Genomic DNA, 9122 nt, shown 5'->3' on the forward strand with positions numbered 1-9122 from the left:
ATATATTCCATAGGCTGGGCGGCACTCAGAGACTTTCACAAACCAGGAAACAGTGAACAAGCCCCTCGGGGCAGTTTTAATGTGACGTTTCGGGGCAAAGATCACCTTCCTTTGCCCCGAAACGTCACATTAAAACTGCCCGAGGGGCTTGTTCACTGATTCCTGGTTTGTGAAAGTCTCTGAGTGCTGCCCAGCCTATGGAATATATACAGCAGGGACAATACTGATGGGAAGGCACCTGAGCAGGTTACACGTAAGACCGGAGTGCCAGGGTCCCACTTTGGAAGCTATATATATATATATATATATATATATATATATGTGTGTGTGTGTATTTGTATGTATTGCACACACATTCATTCATACAGACACACATATATACATGCAAACATACATACACAAGCACACACAGAAACACACATACATATATACATTCACACAAACTCCACATGCTGTATAGTGTATACAATACATATTTAAATATACTGTACAGTACTGCACTGTCCATCAGGGGATGCGCAGCCAGCAGCTCCCCCGGGACACTCTTTATACTGAGAGCTACATAGCTCTCTGCTGCAGCATCTCCACTATCGCGGTCGCGTACGCGATCGTGGCTTTTACTGAGACGGAGACACTGCTGTTTCCGTCTCAAAAATTTAAATGTTGGCTCATCAGGGGAAGGGGGTTCAGGTACTCGGAAACCCCCCCTGCGTGCGCCACTGAAACAGTCAGTAGGGAGGGTAAGAGGATCCAGAATTGCCTGGTTAATCCTAATAATAGATAGAAGCTAAAGAGCTTGGGAACTCCAGTGATTGTGTCATATGAACAAATGTAGATGATGCATGGACACATTGTTACTTAAAACAACACAGAGCAGTAAAAGGGGCCTATTTATTAACTATGGGGGATTAAACCTAATAATTATAATTTCTTATCCCCACTTATCGCGGCAAAAAGAGAGTAAGGTTTACCCAGATGTATTAAAAAACACATGCAGGTGCAGGAGCTCTGATTGGAGCCCATCCCTGCGATGTGTAAAAGAAAAGTGTTCACTAAAGCGATCACAACACATTCTCATTCCGGGCTGCAATGCTGCGTATTCCTGGACAAGTTTTTATGTTCATCTACAGAAATAGAAAATCTAAAAAAAATACAACTAAGGTTATATTTTTGAAAGGGTGGGTACAAAGTACCTGGGTCCTTGTGTCAGGGAGGCATACTGTAGCTGCACCCCCATGTTGTTGTGGTAACACCTCCTCCAGTGGCTACATACTGTAGTTACAACAAAATGTGGCCTCTCCTCACAGATTTTTAAGTTTAAATGCTCCTGACATAGGAATTGGAGGACAGAAGAAGAATAGCTAATTATTCTCTTAATAGGGGTTGTCCACCTCTATTTTACATGATATGTGTAAGTGTTACTGTATACCTTCCAATTGGGCCTTCAAAATAAAAAATGCTTTACATCACACCAGAAACACATCAGAAAAAAGTGCCAATACACGTGTCTAACTGCCTTTTCATAACAAATATACCGCATAATTTAGTACAGTATGAGCCAGCCAACATTTCTCAGGTGATGTATAGCATAGCCATATCCAATTTAATTTAGTATTTATTGGAGCAAGTCATCTCGCAGGCTCGCTGAGCTCACTATGCTTCGGGCCCAGTTGCTCGCTTCACTCGCCGCAGGTTGTATTCCCACTTGGTTGGTGGCGTGGACCCACCAACTGAATGGGAACCCCCTGCGGAGGTTGTAATTCCATCTGGCGGTATTTTACTGGCTGGTAGGATTCCGGCGGCAGTCTCCTGAATGCTGGGATCTAGACAGCCGGTATTTTAAATGCATCCAATTGGGATATCTATATAGACAGATAAAACAATAATTAGAAAACATTTTGTACAAAGTAAAATATCTCATTGACAGTAACACAGTAATAGCATACATTTACATCCCTTTAGGGGTATACTACTCTGTATACAAAACACAGTAGAAGTGTAATTAACAGTTAATGTGCTCCCTGACATCAGAAGCTTTCCCTCTTATGCAGCAGCAGAACAAGGCAGCTGAATGCAAGCAGGACAGTATGCAGAGCAAGCAGAGACACAGGAGTATAAGGTTTTATTAGCTATTGATGGAGGTTTCCAACCAGATCAGAAATAGGAGGGTGGCGAGAGCTGTAAGTGACACAGGGATCCCAGCTTCTTCTACCCCCTGCATGGGTGTCTGGGTTCTGTGTAACCTCTTATCTAATGAGGGTCTAGAGCAGGGGTGGGGAACCTTTTTTCTACCGAGGGCCATTTGGATATTTATAAAATCCTTCGGGGGCCATACAAAAATTTTCAACTTAAAAAATGACCCTGCCCCCCAGTAGGTCTGCCCCTTAATGTTACTGTGTGTGCGCGCCGGAGGCGCGCACGCGCCAAAAAAATGGGTGTGGCCAGTTAAAATGGGACGTGATACACATATGCCCCCAATAGTGCGGTGCCAGATCCACAATTGCCCCCACAGTGCCAGGTATACAAATGCCCCTCACAGTGCCAGGTATACAGATGCCCCCACAGTGCCAGGTATACAGATGCCCCCACAGTGCCAGGTATACAAATGCCCCTCACAGTGCCAGGTATACAAATACCCCCCCACAGTGCCAGGTATACAAATGCCCCTCACAGTGCCAGGTATACAAATGCCCCTCACAGTGCCAGGTATACAAATACACCCCACAGTGCCAGGTATACAGCCCCCACAGTGCCAGGTATACAGATTCCCCCACAGTGCCAGGTATACAAATGCCCCCCACAGTGCCAGGTATACAAATACCCCCCACAGTGCCAGGTATACAAATGCCCCTCACAGTGCCAGGTATACAAATGCCCCTCACAGTGCCAGGTATACAAATACCCCCCACAGTGCCAGGTATACAAATACCCCCCACAGTGCCAGGTATACAAATACCCCCCACAGTGCCAGGTATACAAATGCCCCTCACAGTGCCAGGTATACAAATGCCCCTCACAGTGCCAGGTATACAAATACCCCCCACAGTGCCAGGTATACAAATACCCCCCACAGTGCCAGGTATACAGATTCCCCCACAGTGCCAGGTATACAAATGCCCCCCACAGTGCCAGGTATACAAATACCCCCCACAGTGCCAGGTATACAGATTCCCCCACAGTGCCAGGTATACAGATTCCCCCACAGTGCCAGGTATACAAATGCCCCCCACAGTGCCAGGTATACAAATACCCCCCACAGTGCCAGGTATACAGCCCCCACAGTGCCAGGTATACAAATACCCCCCACAGTGCCAGGTATACAGCCCCCACAGTGCCAGGTATACAAATGCCCTCCCCTCTCCCCTCCGTGCTGCTTACCGTGGACGCGACGGAGGAGAGCGAGGCTGTCGGGTGAAAGCGGCGGCGTGTAGTACTTCAAATCAGCCGCCGGTTCGAGAGCCAATCAGAGCTCGCGGACCGGCAGCCGCGGCTCCTGATTGGCTGCCGGTCCGCGAGCTCTGATTGGCTCACGGACCGGCGGCTGGTTTGAAGTACTACACGCCGCTGGTCCCATTCTACAGCCGCGCTCTCCTCCGTCTCCCTGCTCTGACAGCTGAGACACGCTGCCGCCCGACTGAGCGGCAGCGTGTCTCACTAACACAACCTGGTGGGCCGGACCAAACGGCTTCGCGGGCCGTATACGGCCCGCGGGCCGGAGGTTCCCCACCCCTGGTCTAGAGAGAAACATACACCCAAAGTCCTCCTGAGTTCTGTTCCAGTGTGTAAGCAATACGGAGACTGCTGCTATTCTTGAATGGGATTAGATAAATTACATTTTTCTATGTGTATTTTGTGATTGTTTAAGTTGACTATGTTCCACTACAAGAACATTTTATAAAATAGTTGTATTTCAGTTAGGTGGCGCTATAAACAGTACCCAGGCATTATTAAACTACAGTATTAGTTTAAATCTAATATACGCAATAGGTTTAATTTTAATATACACAATCCCTATATCCCAACATGACCCATTCCAGGAGGGACAAAGTGCTCTCTACCTGGACTTCCTCCTTAAGTTATGATTGCAATTATCTGAGTTGAAACACTTATCTTATCAACTAAATAGTTCAAAACAGGTGACACCAATCATATATTTAGCAGGAAGTCCACTTAGAGAGCATTTTGTCCTACCTGGAATAGGTAGTGTTGGGAGGTATACACTCCTTCCTCCTCCCCTTTAACCGGAAGCCCCCTTGTTTTTTACGTGACCCGGGGACCCCCAAGTCTTAATCCTGCCCTGCTCTTGCACATGTCTAGAATAAATCAATGAGAGATAGACAGACAGACTATTCCTACACAGTGATCAAGCTCCATATTCATATAAGTCAGTGATGTGCAGTGGGGTGAGGCAGGGGAGGCAGAGTCTTTCCTGTCATACTAACGTTTTAACCAGGGTTTTGACTATATAAAGGACACGAAAAATACAAAGAATATATTATAAATATCTTCTTTGTATTATTCTAATAATTTTTGTAGTCAAAACTCTGAGTAAAAAGGTCTATGACAGGTGAAGCAGTGACTCCCCTGCTTATCTTTTCCATACATCTCTGATCAACACTCAACAAATTTCCAGCAGAATATACTACAGCACCTGTATAAAATGCCCACCACATGCACCCTTTGTCTTATATATTGTGTATAAATCTGGCTCTGGCATATCTCCCAACATGACCCTCTCCAGGAGGGACACAATGCTCTGCTTCTGGATTTTTCTCTTAATGTATGATTGCCGGCACCTGTGTTGAACAGGTAATGGATAAGAAAGGTGTTTCACTACAGGTGCAGGCAATCATACAGTAAGAAGGAAGTCCAGAAGCAGAGCATTCTGTCCCTGCTGGAGAGGGTCATGTTGGGAGGTATGCTCTGGTACTAGCCAGTGCCTTCTGATCCATTTACCTCATCATACGTCCCTGATACAAGTATTATCATCCTTACAACAGTTTATACAGGATCATGTGTAATAATGTCAAAGCTCTGAGTTTAGATATTCAGTGCACATAGGAAGGAATATTAGCTGTAGTATACACTTAAATCAAGATGTTGCAGTGTGTACTGTATGACCACTGCGTGAAATTGTCCACTGACATCCAGAGCAATGTGTAATTCAGCACTTACTCACTGATTGCCTCTGTGGGTTACTCTGCAGCTCCCGGCCTGTATATGAGTTTTACCACTAGAGCCGCTGCGGCAAACTAAGTGGTGGTGCACCCAAGGAGTTGTCCCTCTTGTCCCCCCTCCTCACCCCCACCCCCAACACCAGGTCTGGGAGAGGGCCCATGCAGTAAAAATTCTGGCACTGAACCAGAGCTTACAGCGCATGCTCATGTATCTAGGAAAATAGCGCTGATAACATTTTCCCAGTGATTACTCTTTTGCGCATTTTCCTGGAGATGTGGTCGCTATGTGATGACCGGGTAAGTATACAGTAATCTACCTCTTTTCCGCAGGTCTCTTCACGATTCCACAGATGGGATAATAGCTGAAGTCTGAGCAGCGGAATCAAGACTGACTCTCTGAACTAACACCTGTGCCTACAAGGTACACTCGTAAACTCCAAGAAGCTGGACAAGGGTGATCAATATAAATATTTTATTATTATGGAACAAACAGTTGCAGGCCTCGTTCTTGTCGTGAGATATTCAATTCAACCGATGGGCTCAAACCTCTAGGTTGTAGCTCTACTATACATTTATAACTGTATAATGCAACACTCTTATTAACTTTATGGTTAATATCTTGCATAAATCATGCAGCAATACATTCCTAACTTCAATGGCAAGCTATACTTTCTTGCAATAGATAATCTACTACTCTCCGCTGGAGCAATATGTCAAACACTTCCCAACTTTTACTCGCTCCTCAACACTAACCCAATACTGCAGTTTTCCCGAAGTTCTCCCTTAACCCCAGTTCAGCCGAATACTGTAATGGTGGTGCACGTTGGGTACCTTACTCTGCAGATATTCGGTATGTCTAATGACCACGTGCTGTGGCTGTTCAATCACAGAGGAATTATACTCTATATCCTGCGAGTCCTATGATGACTTTATCCTCCCTGAGATGGATCCTACTTTGGGTAAGACTCAGCACGTCACTGCTGACTGCCTTCAATTAGACTGTTCTGAAGAGGATACCGGCCCAGTTCCTTAGGGGAAGATTAGGTAGGATTCACTTTGGCTTGCGCTGTCTCTACTCTGGTTTCCTCTCTAAGTCGGCCTGCCGGGGTTGGGTGATAAAGTGCACTTGTGCGTGGCTTTATAAGTATATGGAAGCTGGTGGTGGTGGCAAGCTAGGAGTGCTGAGCGTTGTCTCTTACCCCTGACTGACAAGTTCTCACAGTAGTAGTGTTCTCTCTCTCTACACACTGACAGGTGTGAGTTTAACCATTTGGGGGCTGAGACTGCTTGAGGAATGGAGCGACTTGATAGCTGTCCTGTCTCACTCCCTCAGACTTTATGTCCTTTTCCCTAGTTAACTGGGCTGCATGACACAGGGTCTTGTCAGTGTGGTGAGGTGCAGAATGGTTACAATACCTCTCCCGACGTTGTCCCGCTCCTGTCAGTGCAGTCTTATGGCCTCCTGTATCAAGAATCTGGGCTGATGCTGCAGAGTCTCTGTAGCAAGCTCCAGCCGCCGCTGGTCCTATAGCCTAGCCCACCCCCCCCCCCCCCCCCCCGGATCCTCTGGACGACAGGGACGGTCCTCCCTTCAGCATCAGCTGTTACCGCCCCGTCTCCGCCTCTGCTGGCTCCCGGTGTCTGCCGCTTCCCATGCTTTGAGCGCACTCTCTCTCTCTCGTCGAGCCAAAGGCGCGGCTGTCCCGGACGGACCTCGGTAATCTCTGTCTTCCTCCTGCTGCGCCACTCTGTCCGTGCTCTCCTCCCCAATCGTCGGCACAGCTCCCTCTTTTATCCTCTCCTCCGTGGTTCCCCGGATCCTTCCCCGCCGGGGCCACGAGTCCATTGTCTGTGGGCACGAGAGGGTAGTTCAGTGCTGGCGTGTGCAAGGCTTGGCTCTCGCCCTATGCGCCAATTTAGTTTACACTGTCACCAATGCTCAATATAAGGGAACTTGGGCAATTTAATATAATATAAGGGTACTTGGGCATTTAATACTGGGGCATCACAGCTAGGTAAGAATATAGAAAGGATGCAGAGTGTGTAGTGTGAACAGGGCTGGCGACAGGGGGGTGTCAAAGGGGACACCTGTATACCGGGCCCCAAGAATCAGAGGGGCCCTAAGATACACCATTTAGTGTCTGGCAGGGATGTGAGCCATCTTGTCCAAATAGGGCAGCGAGCTGTAGGCGGTGTGAGCGTAGCCTCACAGTGACAGAAGCCTCACGCCACACAGTGACTGAGTGGCGCGAGTGTGTGTGCCAGCTCTTCCAGGTCCAGCTCTGTTGCAAGCATAGCAGCAGGGGACATAGCTGCTGTCCCGCTGGCCAGGATTCCTATGCCCTGCACTGGCTTCTTCTGGTGGGGTGTGAGGGCTGCATGGTACCTACTGTGCGGTGTTCAGGTCTGGATACTGGGGAGTGCAGTACAGGTGAGTCTCACCCTTGGGTAACAGAGGTTAGTGAGGGGATACAGGGCATTGGGATGGGGTGGGGAAGTTGGGAATGCAGCATGGAGTCATTGGGGAGAGACAGACTGTGCGATGTGTGGGGAAGGAGAGATAATGTGTGTGTGTGTGTATATATATCTATATATATATATTCTCCCAACAACAGAGTCACTCCTGGACTACCAACTAAGTTGGTAGTCCAGGAGTGACTCTGTTGTTGGGAGAATATGTCTGAGGTTGGCAAGCCTCTGGAGCGCACCCTGGCAAGTTATTGAAGTTTCCCGTGGAGTGCCGGCTGTTCGAGTTGGGTATATATATATATATATATATATATATATATATATATATATATATATATATATTTATCTATTTATTTATTTATTAACAGTTTCTTATATAGTGCAGCAAATTCCGTTGCACTTTAATATATATATATATATATATATGTATATGTATAAAGAAACGAAAAAGAGGGCACTCACCGATACCCTAAAAAGCATATTAGGTTATTTGTTTGGCATAAAGTCGAGTCATAGAATACAAGTCGACATTTCGATCATACATATATCTTTTCTCAAGACATGTTCAAAATAGCAATTCTGAGGGGGCCCAGAGATATCACTGTACTGGGCCCCAAGATTTCTGTTGCCGGCACTGGGTGTGAGCTCAAGGTCCCCTGCACTCATTGCACTGTATTGGATACATCTGTGCTACGCAATTTTTAAAAAGTGTGTACTATGGGCTTTATTCAGATTTGTTAGTAAACCAAAAAAGCACACTAATGGGCAAAACCATGTTGCACTGCAGGTGGGGCAGATGTAACGTGCAGAGGGATTTAGATATTGGTGGGATGTGATCAAACTGAAATCTAATTGCAGTGTAAAAATAAAGCAGACAATATTTACCATGCACAGAAACAATATAGAAAAACACAAATTTCTCCCTGCGCTGTGTAGACTATGTGGACCAGTACGGCATGAATTCAATTGACTCCAGCTATTATAATGAAATAATTAGTTTTAATAAATAGAAAAAATCAATAATGATTACTTATATATACATTGAGTACATATTTTAAAAAACAATGTAGTAAAACAGTATATTATACTTTATAATTGTTTCTTAAGACAGTAACTTAATTGGGAGCAATCCACATATATACAACTGCAGTCACGAGTAAAAGTCTTTATGGACAGTTAATTTAAATTTTTTATTTTTGATACATGATCCACCTCTCTTAGGAAACAATTAGAAACATTTTTTCCCATTAGTGTACATTTTTGGGTTTGCTAACTAACCTGAAAAACCCTCTAAATCTGTTTGTACTCTCCAGTCACAAATAAAGAGAATAAAGACAAAGGGGTATACTCAAAGTGGAAAACAGGGATTTTCTCTGCTTTGGGCTATTGACAGAGGGGATTACCCAGAAGAAGTTCCTGACTTCTCCAGTGGTAACCCCGCTCCGTAGCTGTATTGCATCCCCATAGTTTTGTATC

General features: G+C 45.8%; 1 long non-coding RNA gene across 1 annotated transcript in view; it reads right to left on the reverse strand.

Moving 5' to 3' along the window:
* The window catches only part of LOC134947679 (uncharacterized), a 29688-nt gene extending 22986 nt beyond the window's left edge, over positions 1–6702 (reverse strand). The window contains exon 1 of the long non-coding RNA XR_010182689.1: positions 6594–6702. This is a non-coding gene — a long non-coding RNA (uncharacterized LOC134947679). The remainder of the gene's footprint in view (positions 1–6593) is intronic.
* Positions 6703–9122: the final 2420 nt, after the last annotated feature.

Source organism: Pseudophryne corroboree, chromosome 8, assembly GCF_028390025.1.
Source record: "Pseudophryne corroboree isolate aPseCor3 chromosome 8, aPseCor3.hap2, whole genome shotgun sequence".
NCBI lineage: Eukaryota > Metazoa > Chordata > Amphibia > Anura > Myobatrachidae > Pseudophryne > Pseudophryne corroboree.